This window comes from Dermacentor albipictus, chromosome 6, assembly GCF_038994185.2.
Source record: "Dermacentor albipictus isolate Rhodes 1998 colony chromosome 6, USDA_Dalb.pri_finalv2, whole genome shotgun sequence".
NCBI classification, from domain to species: Eukaryota; Metazoa; Arthropoda; class Arachnida; order Ixodida; family Ixodidae; genus Dermacentor; species Dermacentor albipictus.
In genome coordinates this window covers 26110066-26133865 of record NC_091826.1, presented here as the reverse complement: position 1 = coordinate 26133865, position 23800 = coordinate 26110066, and the positions used below count along the sequence as shown (strand labels likewise).

The window sequence follows — 23800 nt, the reverse complement described above, 5'->3', positions numbered from 1 at the left end:
GGAAATGGTTTTTCTGAAGAAAATGAACACACGCACTCTAGAGCACACAACGGCAGGCACACGAAGACACAATGGCGAACCACCCAGCCTCTGCGTGTTCCTTGGGACCCGTCGGGTTGAAAACAATTTTAAGTTCCGTGTTTTTGACGTGCCGAAATGACGATGTGATTATGAGGTAGGAGGAGAGTGGATTCATTTTGACCACCCGCGGTTCTTTAATGACGTGCACCTATAGGCTCGTGGCACCACCAAGGCGGCGCGTCGGAGCAAGAACTATCAGCGCCTCTCGCGGCAAGTTGAGTCAACACTGGGGCGGAGGGACCGGTATGCCAGTGTAGTGCTGGCATCGAAACTGCATGCGCGCTCTTACTTACAGCAACAGAAATGTCGCGAAATTTCGCTTCGTTACTTGAAGACTATCGCAAAGTTATTCGCTTTAATATAGACAAATGTTGTACGCCACTGGACACGCCCTCGGCGTTAAAGAACGGATCTTTTATTTTGCGCCTTTCTTTTTGCCGGCGTAGCGGCATTCAAAGCGTTGGAAACAGACAAAAGGTTATTTTCGTTTTCTTTTTTCGGATGTCGCCATGCCGTATATGAGTAAATGAAGTTACGCTTTGACTTAGCTATTCTATAGAGTCTGCGAGCAGGACTCGTCTCGGTATTCGATTAGTTCGCTCTTTCGTGGCACCGCTTCGACGCTCTATAGCGAACCCTCAATTTTCGCTTACCTTAGCGTGCTCAAAGTCATTAGCCGCTTCTCGAGCTAATGCACAGAGGTAATGAAGAAGTGTGCCCATTACATTCACGCCACTGAAACGTCCGCGCGTTTCGATGGATGTCCCGCTGCGGGCCCGCTTTGAAGAAAGCGAAACAGAAAACCAAACGATATAGAGTCGCGTTAAGGAAGACATAAATCCGGATTTTCGTAATAGGGCTGCCTCACGACACACTTAATTCTGGCGCATTATAATTATGCATCGCAGCGCTATCTATCAAAGCGGTGACAGGCATCACGCTACCCGAACGTAATTGAATAAAATAAGAATGCAAATAACTAGTCTCGAGTTACAAGTAAGAGTGAGTGGGTCCGGTTAGCCGGACACCGCCGCTCCATGTGAATAGCACCTCCCAGGCGCGCATACCTTCACGGGATGCTGCAGTAACAAGAAACTGCCCTGGCCGCCAGCGCGAGCGTGGGGAGGCGTTGAAGCCGTTGAAGCATCGGCGGGGGAATCGAGCGTGCCATCAGATCGCCCGGAGCAACGTACGAGCTAAAAAAGGCACGTGTTTTATGCTAATCTCGATTTCTTAATAAAAATTGTTCGCCCTAAAATGACGGAGAGGACGTCTTAGCCAAGCCTCTATACGAAGAGGCAGAAAAATGACACAAACTGTCCGGCGATGCCATTGGGAACGTCAACGTACGAGTGTCGAAAACGCAGTCACCGGTGATTTGAGGACTCTTTCAAAAATAGATTAATTCTTGTATCGAACACGATAGTACCACGCTGTGCTCGCGACACGTTTCAAGGTCGCGCTAACTGCGCCGTCACAGGGTGCCTGTGCATTGCCCGTCCGTCCCAGAGATGCGCTTCCGCTGCGACAGATGTCGCGGCACTCGCCACAAAACTCCACTATTAGGAGCGCATAATCGAGTACGCGAGTGCGTTTTTTTTTTCGCATTTCGCCTCCATCGAAATGCGGTCGTCACGTAACCGCCATCGAACGCCGGGTCTCGAGCTCGGCACCGCCACGTCGTAATTACTGGGTTACAGCGGCGGTTACAGCCGCGAGGTCGCTTCCTGCCTAACCAGCATTAAAGAAAGGGCGACGTCAGCCAAGAATCAGAACAGGCCCCACAGGCCAATCTTTCTCCTACACACAGCGGCAAACCCCAAGCTGCTTTAACCTCACCGCAACCAACATTCGCGCTGTCGTCCTCTTATCTGCGCCGCCGTGTAAGCTGCTGCAGTGGTTTCCTCGCCAGGCCAGCTTCCTCCTTGCTCCTCCGTAGCGGTTCTAGACCATTCTTCACCGCCTGGGCTCAACGCCTATCTGCCACCCCTTTCCACGCCCCATAGCGGCGTCCCCTTTGTGTGTCCAGAGCCCGGGGTTCTGGCCGGCTCTCTTCTCGGTGCCACGCGGGGAGAACCCCAGGGTGCTGTGTGTCAGGGGCGCCTGTCGCCGGCAGCATAATGTGCCCGCGCTGAGCCCTCAACGCGACCAGGCCGGCGAGAACGGTTAGCAGAGTACGCGAGACTAATGGCCGTACTTCGGGGAGGCGGGTAAAAGGGGGGTATCTCCGCGCCGGTCCGCGAGCGCCAATTTGGGGCTCGACTTGTCTTGGCTTGGTCAACGCCCCCTCTTCCCCCCCCCCCACCGCCGTTTTTTTTTCCTTCCGTTCCTCCTTTCCCGGTATCCCGCCTCTTCTTAGGAGTTTCCTTGCCCCCACAGTTCATGTGTCTTCTGGCTTGTCTCCGCCACGGTCGCCGTATAAGGAGCTCGCGTGTGCTCGTATGTCTAGTGGGCCGTATGGTCGCCTTGTTGGGGCAGGCTGTGTCATCCCATTATCTCGCCTCGGCTGTGTCCCTTGGAGACAACCCCGCATTTTCCTTTTTGTTTTTCGCGTCGCCGAGAGGTTGCTTTCTCCTTGCCTCGTTGGTTCTGTCTTTCTTATACTTCTTTCGTCTCTCTCGATACAACGTTAGCGAGACAATCTTCGCTGCTACGCTATGCGTCAAGGTTTAGAGAAGACCGATAAAGGAGATGTAGGATTCTTCGATTTTAATAGCCCTAAAATATGGGGCTGGCACTGGGGGGATGCGCGCACGCTTACTGGTGGGCAGGTGTGTGGCACTTTATTGAAATAAGTTGGTTGCAGGGGCAAGCATTTGTGCTAATATATGTATTTCTAGTCGGGGATATGGACCAAATGTGTTTATCATATATATAAAAATAATGCTGGGGGTTCTACGCGCCAGAACACCGATGTGATTACGAGGCACGCCGTATAGTGCGCTACTCCAGAACAATTTTTTTTTTCACCGCTTGAAGTTCTTTAACGTGCACCAAATGCCTAATACACGTACACCGCAGGTATCGGCTTTTTTTTTCCCTATCGCCTAGATGAAAATGCAGCCGTCGCTGCTGGTATTCGATCCAACGCCTTCGGACATTAACGGTGCAACGCCAAGGTCACTACGCCACCGCGGCGGGGTTTTATGACCTAGGACGTAAACTATTCCCGAAGGGAACACCTGTCGTGCGCTCCGATTCTTCCGTTGCGTTGTATTTTCTTTCGCGCGAAATTGTCGTATGTCTCTATTTTTCGCGACATATTTCCCTTTTTTCCCCGCGACATTTATAGCTCATCTTTCAAAAGAACTCAGTCCCCGCGATGCGTAGACCAGGTAAGGCTCACATAAAATGAAAGCTATATATATATATATATATATATATATATATATATATATATGCAAAGCAACGAAGCTCTTGCATTATCCATAAGTCAAAATATTTCGTGCCATATATTTGTGCAGAAATGCTGCAAAAGTAACTTTTCCTCCACTTTTCTTAGTGGCCGAACGCAACGCGAACCCTGACCTCCTCGTAGGTTCAGAGCAGCGGTGGTAGAAGCAAGGCAATCGGCAATTTTCAGGCAATAGTCTCTCTCTCTCTCTGTTGTATGTGTTTTCCTTCTTTTGTGCAATAAGATCGAAGCTGACAGAAACGCCCAAGGGAATGTGAAAGCCAAGTGGAGATTCTTGTTCAAAGAAGTATCGAACCGTGTACTAGAAGGCGAAGGACGAACCCGCTGTCACTTTCACTTCGTGTTTCAGTTGTTGCAATCCCACTTTGCTTCGAATACTTTCAGTTTGTATATACGTTTTTCCCCGCCGTTAGAAACAACATACTGGGAGAACAAATTAAAAAAAAAAAGACGTGTAGGCATCGGTGTCAAGTGGCCGGTATAACTCGCGTGGAGCCTGTGGACTTCTTATTCCAAACAGCAACTGTTGAACCTTGCGGGTCGGTGAAAATTTCTGGCTGCCTCGGAGGTGTACGGCTTCAAGCATTGCCATCAATTTTTCGTAGGCGCTTTGTGCCGCGAATGCAAGTTACATGCTGCTGAATTTGTCCGACAGACAAAAAAGGGGAAACGCTCACATTCATCGGCAGTTCGTCGGTAGCTTTACGCTGTTGCACCTCTCATGACCCAGTGTGCAGTTTTTTTGTAAGACAAATGCAACAATTTGTACGATTAATGCGAAACGCATAAAGGAGATCCGTCCAGTCCGTAGAAGTCGGTATCGCGCAGACAAAGAAACAAGAAAGGCAGAGAAAGAAAACGATGCTGTAGCTCAAGGGAAGCTTGAGGAAACCAATGTCGCGGCTCGTTTTCGGAATACGCTCGCATCAGATCCGGTCGGCACGAGGAATGCGAAAAAAAAAAGGCGGAGGGGGGGGGGGTGAGGTGGCGCGAACGTGCGAGAACAAAGGGGGCCGGCTGCACCGCGATACACCGGTGAGCAACAGCGTAGCCGCTCTGCCCGCTGTACCTCTGCGTGCTTCGTAAATCGATGCCGCCGGCTTCGAGGACAGGCGTGCGAGGTGCGTGCCGCTGTAACGATCTTCGGGGCGCTCGTCTGAAGGACGCGCCGTGTCTGCTCGTCTGAGTTTTGCCTACTCCAATGACGCCCGAGGCTGCTGGGACGCCCTCACGTCACGTACTGTGCCCCCGGCATTTGACGTCCCCCTTTTCATTCGCCATGACTTCCAGGGTTGCATTAGCTGGTCGCAGAATGCTCGACCGTCTGCACCAGCTCTCAACGTGCTGCCACAGATATTCCAACAGGAAAAAAAAGAAATCACCGCCCAAGCACTCCGTGCAGATGGTTAACCAGCGAAGTTGAAATTTGCTACCCCGGTGTTTATCACTGGGTTAATAAGGACGGTTCATAAAACCACGACTTCGTAGACTGCCGTATTTATTTTATTTATTTATTTTATTTATTTATCATACCCTCAAAGTACGGTTGTACTCTGCAGAGGGGAGGGGCAAAGTAAATACAGAGGCAAATCACACAATAAGGAAGGAAGGCAAACAACATGGCAAAAAAAACATCGTATACAAAATAATAAGAATGGAAAATAGAGACTTGAGACTTGTAAGCGTGGTCGGTACGCTTACAAGTCTCGGTGCGCAGTTGCTGCTTGCGCTCGGCTACACGAGCCTGTTCTTATGCGTGGACTGCAGCATCGGCACGGCGTAGGTGAGCTCGTTCCCGGTTCTGCTCGCGGCGTTGCTGATCGACAGCTGCCTGCTCCTAAGTAGTACGTACGACGCTTGGCCTACACGTTTCGGAACCTGAGAGAAACTGTTGCGCGCGCTCGGCTGCGACAGAGAGCAACTACGTCCGTACTGGCGCAGCCGATCGTGCGCCCCTCGTTCTCTCTCTCTCTCTCTCTTTTCGCGCGTAAGCATGGGGTTGCGCCGGAGGAGTTTTTGGTGAACAGGCGACAGACGGACCCGCATATTAATCGGCTCGCCATATACAGCTTCGCTGTAACAACTACAGTCAAACCCGGTTAAAATGAATGGGCTTCAGCGCTAAAAATAATTCGATATACCAGGTCATTGGGTATATATCCAAACTTGCCTGTAGCGAATGCATACGAACGTTTAGGATGCATTTGTTATATATCAATTTTATATCCTGCGTGACTTCCCCCCATACGAAGACGAGAGGAGTTTCTTCGTACAGATTTAGAGCACTTAGAAGACCATCCTGTCACAGAGGAGAAGATCTTGGGCCGGTGGCCTCGTGCGTGTGCTGTGCGCAAGGCCACATAGGCACTCTTTCGTTTCTTGAAGTGCACTAGACTGTATGACCGCCTGTGGCTGACTCAGTGGTGCACGCTTGGTTGCGTAACAGTGGAGACTGGGACCTTCATTCTTCCTTCTTCTCTTTCAATCCCCTTTCCCGCTTCCCGTGTGCAGGGTAGCCTACCAGGATCAGCCTGGTTGACTTCCCTGCCTTTCCCTTATGGCTCATCTCCCTCTCTAGTATTTCAAGTTGACGAAAAATCAAGGAAGAAGTACAGTTATTTAGAAAGAAAACGACATTACGATTATTAGCCAGTTATTTTTGCATTTTCTTTTGCCGCGCAGTAATTCTGCCTCACCTGCCACGTGGTAGCTTCGTGGCTATACCGTTGCTCTGGGTGTTGCTCGATGTGGCGGGTTTAATAACGGCTGCGGCGACCACACTTCGACGAGGGACATGATGTAAAATAAGGTTTTGTGTAATTAGATTTATGTGCATGTGAAATAACGTTACCTGGACAAAACTATTCCGCAGCAAATTTGACACTTAAAGAGCCAGAATTTAAAAAACAATTTTCTTGCGTCTGAGCAGTTTTTTTAGCGTCACTAAGAATGGCGTTCTCTTTGCGGTTGTAACTCTTGGTGTCTACTTCACAATAACTCCCCAGAAAACAACATTGCCAGAATGCCAGAGGCTCTATGTCTCTAGCAGCGGATGCCCCTAGTTTGGTATGTTTATTGTCCAGCACGTTGTGCGAGAGGTATTCTACATGTGTGTCGATCAGTAAGTTTTGCGCGTTCGATATATAGATTCGATTTCGTTATATCCGAGTTTCACTGTGGAGGAAATGCCGGCGCTGTGATAATTTCATTGCCATGACAATGATGGTTAGTAAATGGATTCGTTTAACTTGCGATTCCAAGCGTTCCTGCGACGTTATCTATTCCGTCCTTGTGAAGTTCCAAATCGTCATTGTTTTGCAACACTCCGTGCACACTACAAGATAGGCATTCGCAAGCGGTGCAGGTTGAAGGCGAGAGAAAATCTTGGCGCATGGGCTTTGTGTGCCAATCGAGGGGGAATAACATAGCCTTGGGGCGTACGCGTACACAAGCGCAAGCAAATTATTCGCAAGCGGGTCGGCTTTCGCAAACATAGCGTATATCATCCCTGATTGATATACAATGTCTCGAGATGACGCAACGCTAAGCGGCTTGCCGATACGCGAGCATTTCCAGTTTTGCCGGTCCGCACGCGTGCGGCGGACTTCTGCAATGTCGCCCTGCCTTATCTGCGTCCGAATAATATATGGCCGACTTGTCAACGCCTGCGGCGAGAGGTGACTCTGCTCTGGGCGATGCAGTATGCAATAGTGTCGGCGTTTGCGCCTCTCTGCTCTAAATTACTAGTTCCGTGCAGCGTTACGAAAGTCGCAGCCTGGCAACCCACGAGCTCGAGCCGGGTCGCTAGTCTGGAAGAAGCTAACAAAACGAAAAAAAGATCGTTTCCTTTTTTCCTTCTGACAGACCCGGTCATTAGAGAGTTTAGCGTCCCGGTAAACTTCTCACTGCTTACAGTTACAGAAGTCGTGAATTGTGGTAGTGAAGCTGGTGGCGACCTCGCGGGGCGCTTTGTGGTACTACAAACCTTTAGAAGCAGTCTTGTGTTGTGCGAGCGTTCCAGCCGAAGGGTAACCGTAAAAAGACAGGCATGTTATCAGTTATATACCTACGAACGCTTTGCACAAGTAGTCACGCTGAATATGGTGGGTCAACTCAGCATTAGGCTTTCTGCGCGTGACCTCCGAGATCGGAAGGACAGCTCGGTGTTCCATCTCGGAGGTCACGTCGTGTGCTATCTCTTTAGACTCTGCCAAACGAGATGTAGCCAGCAGAGTTTTTGCTGCTGTAGGTTTCTTCTGTAACCCTCTATTCCGTATGGTTTGAGGAGTCTCAAAACTAAAAGTGCGAATCAGGCAAGCTGACGGATTCAGCTTTTTTGTAGCGATGCTGTGTAGGAGAGTTTCACGGTGGCTTTTGTGTGGCCTTGGCGCCCTGCGTCTAGATGCATGGTTGGTATTCCTTTGTGAGATTGTCTACGCGCGAAACTGCATTTTCTGTTCTCGTTCCTATTTCTCATCTAGCTTTGTATTTGATCAACAGCAATTTGTTTTCTACAGGGACCTGCTATGTAAGATGTATTGTTTGTTAGTTATTTGTATTTGCCACCTGCAAAAATTTTGTACAAGGACCCAGTATGTGTAAATAAATAAATAAATAAGGAGGCATGGATGCACCGTACCGCGCGGAACCGGATATAGTGAAGCTTGGTTATAGTGAAGCCACACCCCACAGCCGATAATGAACTACAGCGGATAATGAACTACAGCGGGTAATGAACTTACACGTGCGCTTTGAGCTGGTGACGGACCTACAAAAAAAAGAAATGCGCTCCGTAATTGACTTCGCACTAAGCATAGGTTTATTACTCAGCAATTACGAGGGTTAACTATAAAATGCGCGAAGTACAATCCTATCATCTTGACTTTCTTTCACTGAAATCCGCAACGTCTTCAAATAAAATAAAGTAGCTTTGACTCGCATATTAGCAGTACATCATAATTAGTTACTCAATGGGATATGTGTCGATACTTGTAAGAGCAAAGCTTAGCTGTTGACGTGTTTTCGCGGATGACGGTGACTGTAGAACTCACTTTTGTGCGAATATTCTTGCGAATTCTGAGTACACTCTTTCGGAGTGTAAGGGCACGAGTTAGAGACCGAATTGTTACCCTTTTTTTCGCTTTTAAGGGTTACACGTTTGTTTGACGGTGCATATCAATGCCTTAGAATGCAGCCTTAGCTTTCAGAGCAATGCACCGTCTTTCGTTTAGAGAGTCAGACACAGGGGGGGGGGGGGGGGGCGCTCACGTACTGTTGCGACAGAGCTTTGAGAGGGGCAAAAGTTGGGGATGTCGTCACGGCCGGCGGTATACGTGCCCGGGGCCCGGAGTCCGACTCCGGTTCGATGCGCGGAAAGCGTGACGCAGGACGCGCCAACCGTTCGATTTCGACCGTCGCCCGCCAGCTTCGAGTCCAGCACAGTGCGTCGCGGCGAATCTCTTTTTATCGCTCGCTGCCGCCGCGCCGCCCAGCGCCGCCAGGTGTTCCGTTGGCACGATTTCAATCGAAACGCCTCGTCTGTTGGTTTTTCGTTGTTTCGTTTCTCTAGCGCAAACGTGTAGGGTGCCTGGCTGCATCGAAAATCGTTCCCCAAGTACTCACCGCTCTCTGTATAGTTCACACGTAACCACGTCAGTGGCGTCAGCTTGGAGAGACGGCTGGTGTCCTCACCACGAGGGCGTGCGCTTCCTTGACTGGCTTCGAGAGTGCAGACGGATGCCTTTGGAGAACCTACAAGCTTTCTGCAATACGAGAAAAGACGTGCCTCTTGACCTTTAGGTACGCCACAGGCCCTTTGAGAGTTACAGTCGAGGTCGCAGAGGGCTGCAGTTAACTTCCTTCCTTCGTTCCTTTCTTTGTGCAGATATGTTATTTTCGTTGACATAGATAACGCGCTTAGTGCGAGCACTGTTCATAACTGTCCTCAGCTGCATCTGTACATATCGTCACCATTGGGGGCGTTGTCTTTCTCTGTCTCTCTGCAAGTTTCCAGAATAAAAATGGCTGCCTTAGCCGGTGTGGAGGGGCTGAGAATCAATACCAGCAACCCTCATGGAAGAAAGCGGCCAGTGGGTGCTCCGCCGAACCTCAATGAGTCTGCTCACGAGGCTGCGCGTGACCTCACCGACCGCGCTTCCTCTGTAAGGAGCGCCGACTCCCCTCCTCCCTACGGCCACAAGGACGCTCCCGCTACTCACAAAGCGGTTATTAAATTCTTCAACATGTCTAGTAGGGTCTTTCCACCCCCTCACCACAAGTTGAATGGGACGCAAGTCGTTTCGCTTAGACTTCTACAGAACAGCACATATCCGTGTCCGTCCGTTCTCCACGAGGCTTACACCGACGTGTTTCGCGACGACGCCTGCCCCTCCTGCGGGCAGACCTCCACTCTAGCGCACATGCTTTGGGAGTGCGGGTCGACATACTCCAAGTTCATGAAGGGGGAGTGACACTCGCTTCTTCGTAGCCCCGCTCTGAAAAGCAAATCCTGGCGGTCCGGCGTGCCCGCGACCGGGCCGGTGGGCTAGACCTGCCGGTCCCGACGGGGGACTAGCCGGGAGCGCGACGAGTTGGCGTCCTCGCTGGACCTGCAATAAAGTTTCTTCATTCACTCACTGACATCACGTGTCGATATGCATTTCACGTGCATATCATGCACTCTTCTACATAATAAAAACAACAAGATGTTATAAAGAAAATCTCAGTACAACAGTACAACAAAAGAGCACTACCACGTAACATGCAAAACGTAGAATTAACTAAAAATAAAGTACTTTAAAAAAACTTTTGTTTTCTTCAATAAATATAATAATATTTGGGGTTTTACGTGCCAAAACCACTTTCTGATTATGAGGCACGCCGTAGTGGAGGACTCCGGAAATTTTGACCACCTGCGGTTCTTTAACGTGCACCTAAATCTAAGCACACGGGTGTTTTCGTATTTCGCCCCCATCCAAATGCGGCCGCCGTGGCCGGGATTCGATCCCGCGACCTCGTGCTCAGCAGCCCAACACCATAGCCACTGAGCAACCACGGCGGGGTTTGTTTTTTTTTCTTCAAATAACGATAGCGGGGTGTATGCATATGCGCTATTAGCATTGGACTATGCCGTTCTCAAGAAAGCTTTTTTTTTCTTCAAAGCTGCTAGAGACAGTACTTTTGCACCATATTCAATATATAGTGGCACCACAGTGAGGTTAGGTGAGCTCGCATCAGTCGTTCGAGCTTCTGGTTACCAGGAAGCGGCTGGTGTGGCAGTAATTTGCATACCAGAACCCGCTGGCTTAGTGCGTCGTCCTGCGAAACTTCGAACCGTACGGCTCATTTGCTTAATCTGAAAGCTCTTGCACGCCGCTTAGTATTTGGCTTGCGCCTCATAAATATTTCCTTGGCGGAAGCACCTGTTGTGGGAAACCAGTCTGAAGGTATTAGGGAGGCTGGAGCTGCTTGCACTGCCGTCTGGAGAAGATAGCCACGGCCGTGTCCGAGGCGATCACAGCTTCGTGGGTGTCTCGGACAGTCCTTAAACATGACCTCCTGGCTTTATGCCAAAAGGCGCGCTGTCGCAATAAAAGAAAAAGAAGGAAGTCCTCCTAGCATTAGTTTCAATTTTTTTTAGGCAAAACATCACCAAAGTCCCACGACACCGAAGCACCATTTCACACCAAAGAAAGTCGAAACAATTTGTCTCGTTTCACATCTGGACATGGGGAGTACATTCGTACAAAGGAACCTTGAAATTAGATTTGAACTGAAAATTAATAGAGTAATTAGTGATCGCTAATTGGTCTGCTGAGGTACCCACAAATGAAACTTCGCTGCAGCGTCCCTCTAATTAGAATCGCTGTTTCTCGTATTTCTTTTTTTCTCCAACGCTCTTCCCGCTCTCTTTTGAACCCGTACTTTCACGATAAGGAGTAGGTTGGTGGGCACGAACGGCGCACCGGCTCATTTTTCGTTGGTGAAAAATTGAGTTTCCTTTAATTATTTTTTCCTTTTGTTTTTGCATTTGGTGCTATACATTCTGATACGCTTGTATAGATGTCACATATATGTAATTTAATGTGGATACCTACCACACTGAAAAGAGGTACTGTACACACATGACGTACAAACTATAGCATACTGAATATGTGAGACAGTATATAACGACGTAACAGTATAAACAACCCAGCCTTACTTTGAATGAACTATGAATGCAGAAACTATAATTACAACAGTTCAAAGAAAACAGCGCTACCATTCTACATACAAAACGCAGTGTCAGTAAAAACACATGAACACATTTCTTTTTTTTATATAAAGACTGCATGGTTTATGTAGATCCGCTAACAGGGCCAAACTGTGCCCCGGTCCTCAAAAAATTTACCACTTCGCTCACCACTGTCCTTTAACCATCCTTCGTTAAGCATTCTTTCTGACCTCCTATTCCTGTCACTTTCCACGCAAGCTAAAGTCGAGATGTCTAAGAAAGGGAGCTAGGCAAAGTCTCGGAGAAAGTTCGTGGGGAGTTCGGGAATCGCGTCGAGTCAATTCGGAGCCGCTCCCTTCCCCGTTTCCCGGAGCCTCTGACACACACCGAGGGCACCCGGCCGCAGCAGAGGCGCTGTAGTCACCTAATCGATGGGGTCTATCTTCGCGTAGTGAAATTTAGTGCCACTGCCTGTCCCCCCCTGCACCAACGCGGCTGCTGCTGCCGCTGGCAGGCCGAGAATGCGGATACGAAGCCGGCAACGGAAGCAGCAGAGACCACATTGTGGGGAGTGAGGGAGACATGTTGGGGGATGCAAGGGAATTTGGAGGATAAAGGGAAGACCGCTGTTTGAGAAGGGATGGTTTGGCTGCAAGTTAAAAAAAGAAACAAGCGTCGAAAAAAGACTTGAGCAAGAAGTAAGACGTCGATAAGAAGCAAGGAACAAAAGGAATGAAGAGGGACAAGTTCGAAGAACGGAAAGAAGGGATGAATACAGCGAAAAAAGGGAAAGACGGGAGGAAGAGAAATTGTAGAGCACTGAAAGTAGTATATAGTGGCGGTGGCCGGAGAACGTCGGTTGAGACAAGATGGTGTCGTGGAGCAGGAAGACGAAACAAAGGAAGCAGGACAGTCGCGCACAGATTCAAAGGAACCACAGGCCAAAAAAATGGGGGAAACGGGAAGTGAGTGAAACCGAGGCGCTGGGTTGCGACACGCGAGAGCTTGGAGGTGGGGAAGTATTAGAAAGAACGATGGTGAAAAAAAGGAAAGTGGGAAAGGAGGGAAAGGGAAAGTGCAGAATGGGGAGAAGAGAGACAGACACCGGTCCAGCATTCTCGCACTGGCGCTGCTGCTTCGCAGCGTAGATTCGAGACAGAGAGAGAGAGAGAGAGAAACCTGCAGCTTGCCAGCGCGGCTACTGCCACTGGCACGGAGACTCCCATTCATATCAATCACGCTGCGCTCGAAATACACGATGGCAGCTGTTTGCCGCCACCGCCCTGGCCTTCTCCGTTGTCGTCGTCGTCGTCGCTGTAAAATGCACTGTGTCCCTTCTTTCTCCCTTCTTTAGCGCCTCCTCTCTGCCGCTTTCCGTCCTTCCGTGTGGCTTAGCACTTGGAAAATTGTCTGTGGCCTTTACTGTGTGGCTCTTCGCTTTGGCGTTTCTGTCTTTCGTCTTTTTTTATTTCCTTTCTTCTTTTTCATTTTTGAAGCCTCTCGATACTACCGTACAGTCAAAGCAGAACAGATGAAGTCTGTGTCACTTTAGTGCGAGATTTTTGAGATTCCTATAAAGGACGGACTGTGCTGCCTCGACTGTATGTTGGAATGCCCCTTTCCTTGCTGCTTTCCTGTACAAGCAGCTTGGCATTTGCTTTGAGCATACAAGTTGGTGCTAGCGGTTGTAGTAAGATTCAGACAGAGACATAAAGACAGACAGATATGCGGGCGGACGGACGGACGGACGGACAGACAGACAGACAGACAGACAGACAGACAGACAGACAGACAGACAGACAGACAGACAGACAGACAGACAGACAGACAGACAGACAGACAGACAGACAGACAGACAGACAGACAGACAGACAGACAGACAGACAGACAGACAGACAGACAGACAGACAGACAGACAGACAGACAGACAGACAGACAGACAGACAGACAGACAGACAGACAGACAGACAGACAGACAGACAGACAGACAGACAGACAGACAGACAGACAGACAGACAGACAGACAGACAGACAGACAGACAGACAGACAGACAGACAGACAGACAGACAGACAGACAGACAGACAGACAGACAGACAGACAGACAGACAGACAGACAGACAGACAGACAGACAGACAGACAGACAGACAGACAGACAGACAGACAGACAGACAGACAGACAGACAGACAGACAGACAGACAGACAGACAGACAGACAGACAGACAGACAGACAGACAGACAGACAGACAGACAGACGGACGGACGGACGGACGGACGGACGGACGGACGGACGGACGGACGGACGGACGGACGGACGGACGGACGGACGGACGGACGGACGGACGGACGGACGGACGGACGGACGGACGGACGGACGGACGGACGGACGATCGGGCGGGCGGGCGGGCGGGCGGGCGGGAGGGCCGGCGGATGAAGGGACTCAGTGATCAGTCAGAAAGTGGTGTTGGGCACGTAATACCCCATAATTTATATCAGAGAACCATGGTTACGGTGGCCAGACCGCTTTGTCCCGTATACTTGCTGTACGAGTTCGGCCACTGGCCTCAGTGAGCGATTGTAGGCGTGAAATCAAGGACATCAGCACGTATTTACACCAATAGTACTGTCTTCCCCCCCTTTCCTTTCTTTTTTTCCCTTAAACCCCTTTCCCTGTGTAGGGCAGCAAACCGGACGGGCGTCTGGTTGACCCTATCCCTTCCTTTCATTCCTCCCTTCCTTTTATTTCTCCTCCTCATCCTCATCGGCGACGTCTACCGCAGAGCGGCTCCTGCAGGTGGAGCCCGTCTCGCAGGGTGCCCCCGCCGTAAGTGATATTAATGACCGCCGAGGTCGGAACGTAGGCATTATTCTCGAGTTCATCCTTCGGGAAAGTGGAGGAAAGATTATAAACACGAAGAAGTAATCGGGATGCAGCGCCGGAGTGAGGAAAAAAGATGACAAAGGCGAGGGGGGGGGGACGGAGAGGAAGGGGGATCAGACCTTTGAGACTCTTCGGCTGCCGCTTCCCCACGACGCACCCTACTTTTCCCTCGCGTCCCTGTGTGCATTTTCTTGAAGTTTATTACCACTCCACGCCCTCTGGAACATCGCTCTAGTCTTCCACACCGGCCGCTACGCCATCCGGCTTGCCGCACCGGAAGAGTGTTGTAGAATAACAATTCTCTCTCTCTCTCTTAAAGAGTTCACACCTTAAAGAGGTCACACCTTACGTCACACCTTAAAGAGGTGTGACGTAATGCCGACGCATTTCTCTCGCATTTGACCCTAAATCGCCACAGAATTTCCTAGGATAGGATAGGAATAACCTTTATTCGTCCAACGATTATTGCTGTTGGAGCCCGGGGTTATGCTGCTAGGCGTCCATCGCCCGAGGAAAATCTTCCGCATTCCTCGGCAACGGCCCTGGCCCGCTGGACGGCCACTCCTGGTCTTCGGGGGCCTCGCTGAGGAGGGCGGCTTGCCATCTCTCAGCGAGGCGCCCCGCTTCAGAGGGCCCTGCTGTTTTCTTCCCCCTTCCTCCTGGTCCTTCTTCCTCGTGGTGTTGGCATTCCCAAAGCACATGGGCCACATCGGCCCGTTCGTGCTCGCACCACTGGCAGCCGGGCGACGGGTGCAGCGCGGGCCACAGGCGGTGCAGGTGGTAGGGGTTGCTGAAAGTGCCCGTCTGCAACCGTCTCAGGTCGACCGCCTGGGGCCTGTCCAGCCGCCCGTGGGGTTGTGGATATTTCCCTTCGTTCCTTCCTGTAGTGACGAAGCACCTCTCGGTACGTTGCCGGGAACTTCTCGACATCGCAGTCGGCGTCCCCCTGATCCCCAGCTCCGTCCGCTAATCTCACTTGTTAAGTATGCCCAATTGGAATTCTGCAGTTTTTTTATGTCACCGAATTGTTTTTTTTTCGTTGATTACTCGTTTCTTTCTGTTTCTCGTTGGGGCCTGTAGCATTCATCTATTTCTGCAACGACATACACCTGCATAGGGATGAGCCATACATTGCGGGGCCACAGCAATCCCAATATCTTCGACAAAATTCTTTAAAGGGCCACTAAAAACAAAAACATTTTGAGCTATATTAGTTAATAGCCCTCCTACGGGACAGAAAGAAGAGTAAGCAGAAAAGAAAGCCGGCACGCCATGACGTCAGGGATTTTGAAGTTATACTGCATAGTTAACTAGCTATCGATAAAGAATAACTATGTACTTTAATATAAGCAATTACGGGACTTTTAAAGCTTCGAGAACTTTTCCTGGACCACAACGGCTTGAGCACACGACGATACATTGAAATTCGTGACGTAAGGCCGGCTCTCGGGAGTTCGAGTGAAATTGAAAAAAAAAAAAATTAGACATCCATTTTCCCTTCTAGTAATCAATTCTATCAGTGGGAGATAACGAAAATAAACCTTTCAGAGAACAATTTACCCACCTAAACTGACTTAGTATTAGTATCTACGGTGTCCGTCTATCGGGCGCCTAATGCTCGGTATACGCGAAAGATTGAACTGTAGACCAAGTGCCCGCTTCACGTTTTACCGCAGCTTTCCTCCCTCAGGACCCCCGACACCCCCCCCCCCCCCAAAAAAAATGAAGAAAAGAAGGACCCGTTGTAATGAAGAAGCAGTGGCCAAACAAGAAAAATTATATTTTAACCTGAGTTACTTTGTGTTTGTGTTTTATGGCGACACGCCTATACGGGGGCCACGCACTTTTAGCTTGCTCGTTTGTTACGTTTATTCTTTCGAATTCGTTCGAGCAAAGTAGCGCTATACAGGAGCGACGAAAGTAGCAAGTTGAGCACTTCTCGCTTTCGCGGGTAGTCAGGAAGGTACCAGCAGGGTCCGGGCGGCACAAGAAAATATATTAATAAAGCAAAGGCTCGGCGAAGCGGCGGGTGAAACGCATGGAGCGAGCCAGAGGGCGTCCTTGCAAACTTCGAAGCCATTCTGCCAAGGGAGCGGCAAATGCTGGCGGCGAGGGACGTAGGCTTTATCGAGTGTTGTCCCCCCCTTTCGCTGATGTGAGCGCGTTTTGGCTGCCGCCAGGTTGCGTCCGCTTATACTTCCTGGCGTGCGACGCTTTCGAGGGAAAAACGTTTTTTGTTTGTTTGTTTGTTTTTCAACCACTTTGTTCTCGGCGGTCTCCCAGGCCCGGATGTGAACGGCCTGCTCGGTGACTCGGGAAATTGATCGCTCTTCAAGCGTTGTACGGCGGCCTCAAAATTGACAGCCGACTTGAAGGGCTCGTTATACGTATAAAGCCTCGGCGTCGCTCCGGACCTGCTGCCTTTATTTCCCGAGAGTTGCTTTACGCTTACCCGTTTTCGAGGTATAAAGTGGCAGCGTCGGCATCTTTGATCGGGGCCAAGAGGGAGCTTAAAGGTTCGATCGCGCTTCAGGCTACTTTGGAACGGCGGGGTGTGAGATATGCGGGGATGTTGAAATGCAATCGAGACGTCATCGGTTTCTTTTTCGTGCCAGTTTGCCGGTCGCCAGAATGACTGTGTTACCTTCGCCGGTTTCTCACGGGGGTGAGCTTCGATAGGACATGTTTAATGCATTTCGTGCTGTACGTGACCACCACTACAGCTTGTTCTGCAAGCTCAGACCGCTTAATTATTATGCACAGAAGCGTAATAACAATAAAGATGAACATGCAAAGCCCCGAAAAAGAAAAGGAAAGCATTCGTACGAAATAACAAACCCGCAAGTACGTATTTTGACTTCGCCGAAAAATAAATTATGTCAAAGCTGTTTAGCAGAGATTCCTTGCTAAACCTTTATTTTTGCTAGTAAAAATATATATCTAGCTTCTTCCATAATACACTTCCATTTATTGTATTGTGCTGACAACCTGGAGCCTGTCGAGTAGTTGGAGTAGTATTATTGATGGCTTGCACTAACTTCATCACAGGCGCCATGTTGGTGAACCAGCACGGTGAGCAGCTGCGTCTGCTGGCGTATCGCGCGGCTCCAGAGAGAGAGAGAAAAAGAGGAAAGAGAGGAAAGGCAGGGAGGTCAACCAGACGAGCCCCCGGTTTTCTACCCTACACTGGGGAGAAGGGGAACGGAAAGAGGAAAAGAGGGAGAGAGGAAGCACCGAGTGCGCGGCTCCAAGACTCCACAAAAGAGCCTAAGTAGAACGGGGGCCTCTCCTAAGCTTTCCTTTCTCCCCAGGAACGAGTTACCCGCGGCAGTGAATATGTTACACTGACGTCATCCTAAGCGCCATGTTGGTGAACCAGCGTTTTGATAAGCTGCTTCTACGACGCCACTTGCAAGCTATGTACACCAGGTCGTCAGCCAGGTATTCGTTAGATCTAGTTTTCCATTAACAGCGATGTATATATCTCCCTTCTCGCCCTCTTTCCTCATCATCTATAGCACCTGAAGTAGCAAGCCAAGCCATGGCTGGTCGGGAGCGCATGGAGAAGCCGGGAGCTGCTAACTTGTCAAGTTCTAACTTAGCATTCACTTTCTTTCTTATAAGCCGACTGCAACGACTGCGTCCACGCCTACTGCTTAAGCATTTAAACAACCTGGACCGGGAAAAAAAGTGCACAGGAAGGCTGTACGCTACACAGCTGCAAGCTCAGACATCTTTCTATGAAGGAATGCTATCATCAACCACTTCCAGCACATGAAGCATTATAATCACGGCAGCTTTGTAATAGACGTTCTTATTAATATCAGTTCGTAGCTATACAGTCACGAGCAAAAAAAAAAAGAAGAACACCGACACCTGGACATCGTAAACGACGTGAAACATCTTTTTTTTTTTCCTCGCGCCTTGGGGGATGGAGCCGTAAGTGAGAAAGTGAAGCCCCCTCGCCCACACTCAAGCTGTTAATAAGGTCTCATTAACGTTTGTACTTGAAGTATACATATATACCGAAAGCAGTGTTTAGCCTCTCAGGAAACTAGCCGGCAGTCGTTTTGGCCGGACGGAAGGAACACGGGAACCTCTCAAAAGTAAGTGTCGGCTGACTTGCCGAAAAAGTATTAGTCAGCTAGTTCAGTGGTGGTAACCGTCCTATACAACACTTCTCAGGGGGCCACGAATATGCCGCGGTGCAGCTTTTGACATCTTTTTCTCTCTAATGAGTGAGAACTGAACTCTCATAAAACTCTTCAAGATACTCTGAGATTTCAATAAACAAATAAATAAATAAATAAATAAATAAATAAATAATCACTGCACCGCACTTACTTAAAATATTTATGTATTCACTTATTTAACATTTATATATTTATTCATTTACTTATTGTAATCTCAGAGTCTCGAGTGCATCAAGGATTGGAAGGGCGGTAGTAATAAATAGAAAGCAAAAGAAGAAATACAAAATTGAACATAAGACGTGAACGATCAATGAACCAACAACGTCATCAATCTATTGCTTCACAATTGAGACTGTGCAAACTCTCATTTTTTTTTTGCGGACGCAAAACTTCAATTTCTTTTTCCTTAAACAAGTACTCACCCGAGTACGTTCGGCCTGCTTCCGGTTACGTATAAGCAGCTGTGGTTTCTCTAACGTTGCACCGAATTAGGGAAGAGAAGAGCCGGTGATCCCTAAGGGGGAAATGGGGGGAGGGCGTGGGGAGTTTCGACGGAACCACGGGCTCTTCCCTCGCTCTCCGCTCGCTTCTGTCTTTCGCGCTCTCTCCGCGGCAGCCCGTTTGGCCCGCTGCGCCGTTTATGTAAATACCGGCAGCCGAATGTGTTATGCAAATAGCCCGCGAGACCAAGGAGGCCGCGCTGCACAAGTGGTCCGGTTCTAGTAGTGGTAGTACGCCGCCCCCCCAACCCCCCCCCCCTCCTCCACTCTAGCACGGCACCGCACTTTACGATCTCGGGGTGCCAAGAGGTTTATCTCTTTCGTTTCATCGTTTGGCCGGGGATTCCCGCGTAGACCAGGCTTTCTTTTGTCTCGGCGTCAGCGCCCAGTGGCCGCTCTCGTCCGAGTGTTTGCACGTTTAGGCGCGCGCGCGTGCGTTTTTTTTCCCGGGGATTCGATCGGCGCCCTCCGTCAGCGGTGCATATAACGCTTTTGGGATCATCTTCTCCTTATGGCGCGTCGGGATTAGCGGGAGTGCTTAGGCTGCCGAAAAGACGACGCCCCCGGATTAAGGGTCCATGGGAGCGCAGAGCACGACTACTAAGAGAGCCGACGAGAGGGCGCGTCGTCGTAATCCTGTCGCCCGGCCCTATATGAGAGGTTCTGCACGGAAACGCTTGGTTCTAAAAAAAAAAACGAAAGATTAAAAGAGGAAGAAAAGAACAGTAAGTTGAGGCCGTTGTGCCCCTCGGCCGCCCCTATGAGAGGTTCTGCACGGAAGCTCGTGGTTCTAAAGAAACAAAAATTAAAAAAAAGGGAAAACATAAAAAAGTTAGGCTGAGACTGTTGTCCGGTGCGCTGAAAAAAGAAAACGCTCTTAACGTTGTGCCAAGGAGGAAGGAGAAGAAAGGAGGTGTGAAAGCAGCATGCCTAATGCGCTTGAATCATGACTATAGAGCCATTTTCTGCTCAGTAAGCTCCTCTTAGCGTAGGCTTCCTTACATATGAGACGCCGAACAAACTCAAGAAAGAAGTAAGCAGGAAAACTCATTTTAATGTCCCGTTTAATAGCGTTAGCGTGGCCGGCACTTGTGCAGTACAACTGGCTTCGGCCAGGCTCTGTGGCCAGCGCGTTAGAAGGCGTTCGTGAACTTTCCCGCGATATATTGGCATCAACGAGAGACTTCATTTATGTAGGCTTTATTTGCGTGCTTTGCGTATATTAGGTGTCTGCCGCGTGTGCTGTGTGCATTATTTTATTTAGCATCGCCTTCCCGCGGAGTAACAGGGCAGGAGCGACGAAGTGTCGGTGCTAACTTATCCTTTGTGGAATGCAAAGCTTCTATGTACTCTATGGGAAGCTGCTGGTTAGCATTTTCAGCTGAGCCCTTGTACAACTGTCATCCTCAACCTCCTTACCTGCGTATGCTCTTGAAATCACCCGGGGACACACCTCCGCTTGTACACAGAGGAATCGATTCGTTTCGTCCCTTTTATATACTTCGAGGCCTCACTATAGGCAAGATCATGCGTGCCGTCTCTCAAGTACCTTCCCCGCATCAGACTCAACGTGGCCTATACGTACTATTACAGTGAGCAGAAGAAAAAAGAAGAGTGAGGTTTCACATCATGAACGCGGGTTAACAGCAAGCGTATGGACGCCGCGAATATGCACATCGAGCACCTCGATGTCGAAGCACAAAGGGAAAGGGCGCACCAACGCGGCAAATTCTCTTCTCTACCTCCAGGCGCCTTCCTCCCCCTCCTCCCTCCTCCCTCCCGGCTTCAGCCATAACCTCGCCTATGTCACAGACGGGCCATCTATACGCTCACGTGTGAAAAGAGAGGGGATCGGATCGGATCGGAAAACATTTAATTGGGCTCTAGAAAAGAGATCTTCGCGGCTTCAGACGGCCTCTTCCACCTTCTGATGGATTCTTCTGTCTGCAATCACAGGGTTGGTGCCCTAGTCCAAGGCTCCACTGAGTATGGCCAACCCGCGAGCTCGCTCTGCTAGGCGCTTTTGGCCGTTCAAGCTTACGCTGGAAAGCATACTCTCCCGCTGTTCCGCACTCGGGTTTTTAATTTTATAGATAGTTGGGCACTCAATATATTGACAGGCCCATGATATGTGGTATCGATCTGCTTTCTCCCCGCACCATGGGCACTTAGCATCATACTGTGTAGGGAAAATTTTATTGAGAAGGTTTAGACTCGGGAAAGTACCCGTCTGCAGTTGTCGCCATGCAACAGCATCCTCTCTGCTTAGATCCTTATCTGGGGAAGCCCGATGGGTTAGCAAGTGTAAGCACCGGCTGGCTACCCTGCGCTGGGTAGCCAAATTCAACGGACAGAGTCGCCTACTGCTTTGTGTGTAGCCCTCCTGAATATCTGCAACATGTTCTTCGCTATTTGTAAGAAAACCTTTGAAGGCGGCACTACCTTTGCAGCGCAACTCGAGCTTGCAGCTGCGGCACATTCCGGGTCCGTGCAAAGGCACCTCTCTCGCGTCGGGCGCCTCGAAAGCGCTGCTGAAGTTTCTGAGGCTCCACAGGTCTCACCAAAACCCTGTGAATATCTCTGTGATGTAGGCGCGTGTCTGTGACTGCATGCACTGTTCCTCCGTGTACGCGAGCTCTGTGAATACCGTAATTATCCATCGAGTACTTGAAATGGCATGACAGGCGATGAGCCAGGGTAGCGTCTCGAGCACGTAATCAAAGTTCGTATTCCTATCTATCTATCTATCTATCTATCTATCTATCTATCTATCTATCTATCTATCTATCTATCTATCTATCTATCTATCTATCTATCTATCTATCTATCTATCTATCTATCTATCTATCTATCTATCTATCTATCTATCCATCCATCCATCCATCCATCCATCCATCCATCCATCCATCCATCCATCCATCCATCCATCCATCCATCCATCCATCCATCCATCTATCTATCTATCTATCTATCTATCTATCTATCTATCTATCTATCTATCTATCTATCTATCTATCTATCTATCTATCTATCTATCTATCTATCTATCTATCTATCTATCTATCTATCTATCTATCTATCTATCTATCTATCTATCTATCTATCTATCTATCTATCTATCTATCTATCTATCTATCTATCTATCTATCTATCTATCTATCTATCTATCTATCTATCTATCTATCTATCTATCTATCTATCTATCTATCTATCTATCTATCTATCTATCTATCTATCTATCTATCTATCTATCTATCTATCTATCTATCTATCTATCTATCTATCTATCTATCTATCTATATCGCTCTTATTAGAAAACGCCATCACATATACGTAACTGATGGGGAAGTGCTATCTAAAGAAGTCCAAACTCTGAGAAAGTGTCCGCCAAGGTCTCAATTCGTCCACTTAGAAGATCCCCTGCTAATCCGGCTTTGCGTAGAGTGACGACAACGTTACCTTCAAGAGTTGCTGTTCCATAGTTGGAGCAGCGGACGCGGCAACAAAAAAAAAAAAGGAACAATTGCCCATGAAACTGATCCTCCTCAGACTTTAAGGCACTTACGCGTTTCGAATTTTAGCGACTGTCGCAATGAGTGCAGGTGCGTGAAAGGCATGCTGTCCTTAAGCCTACTTCGCCAAAGAGAGGAGTTGAGAACCTGGGGGGCTATATAGTTGGCAGGAGTTGGAGTTATCGCGATGCTCTACTGCCACTTGAGCCACCGGCTGTAATTACCTAAGCTTGTGGGCAACGACAGAAAGAGACGTTGAGATAGCGACAGAGAGACGTTAATCTAGGCTTCAAGTACCCTTCAGGTCTACGGTGCGTGGAAAAGCCTCCTTGCGCGCGAAAGAAAAGTTTTCTTGCGTGCTACAGATCTTAAGCGGCCACTGACAGGCGAAAGCTGTTCGTCTACTTTCTTAATCTCCTTCTGTTATTTCTTTTCTTTTTTTGTCAAGAGTAGGCGTACGCCCACCTTGTATGTCGAATGCGTTTGCCTGTTTGCGTTCTCTTCATGTGATTGGCGGCTACAGCTTCGATCCCACTGGGTCAGTGCTGACCCCCGAGCTAGAAAGTTCCAGTTGCCGCTCACAGTTACCGCCTAACGTTCTCCAGAGGCTGTTCTTCAAGTCGAACGCCAGGCGAAGCAAGAAAGCTTATGCCAGTGTACGATGACCCAAGTTCTTAAAAGCAGTGCGCCAACATCAGCCAGTGGGACTCTTGCGAGCGTGGTTGATTGACTTGGACAACTGCCAAATATCTGTGGGTAGGAAGGATTAGTCGGCTACGGTGGACAAGAGAAACGTCATCAGGCCTCTGTCAGCGAACAAAGCCTTCAGAAATGGACGCTGTATCTATCAAGAAAGGCGGCTAGTAGTTCTGCCCTCTGCAATTCGTACAGTGGTCAAAAGTTGCGGATAAGGTATGGATTTGGGTTCTTTGACAGGGTTGCAACTTTGGGCAGAAGTTCTCTCGCGAAATCACGCGAGAGATTTTAGGGGTGAACGCATGAGTT

The 23800-nt window shown here is 49.2% G+C and overlaps 1 protein-coding gene across 6 annotated transcripts in view; it reads left to right on the top strand.

Annotated features, from left to right (window-relative positions):
- bma (SCY1-like protein bma) overlaps positions 1-23800 on the top strand; it is a 550265-nt gene that overhangs the window by 322564 nt on the left and 203901 nt on the right. The window lies entirely within an intron of this gene.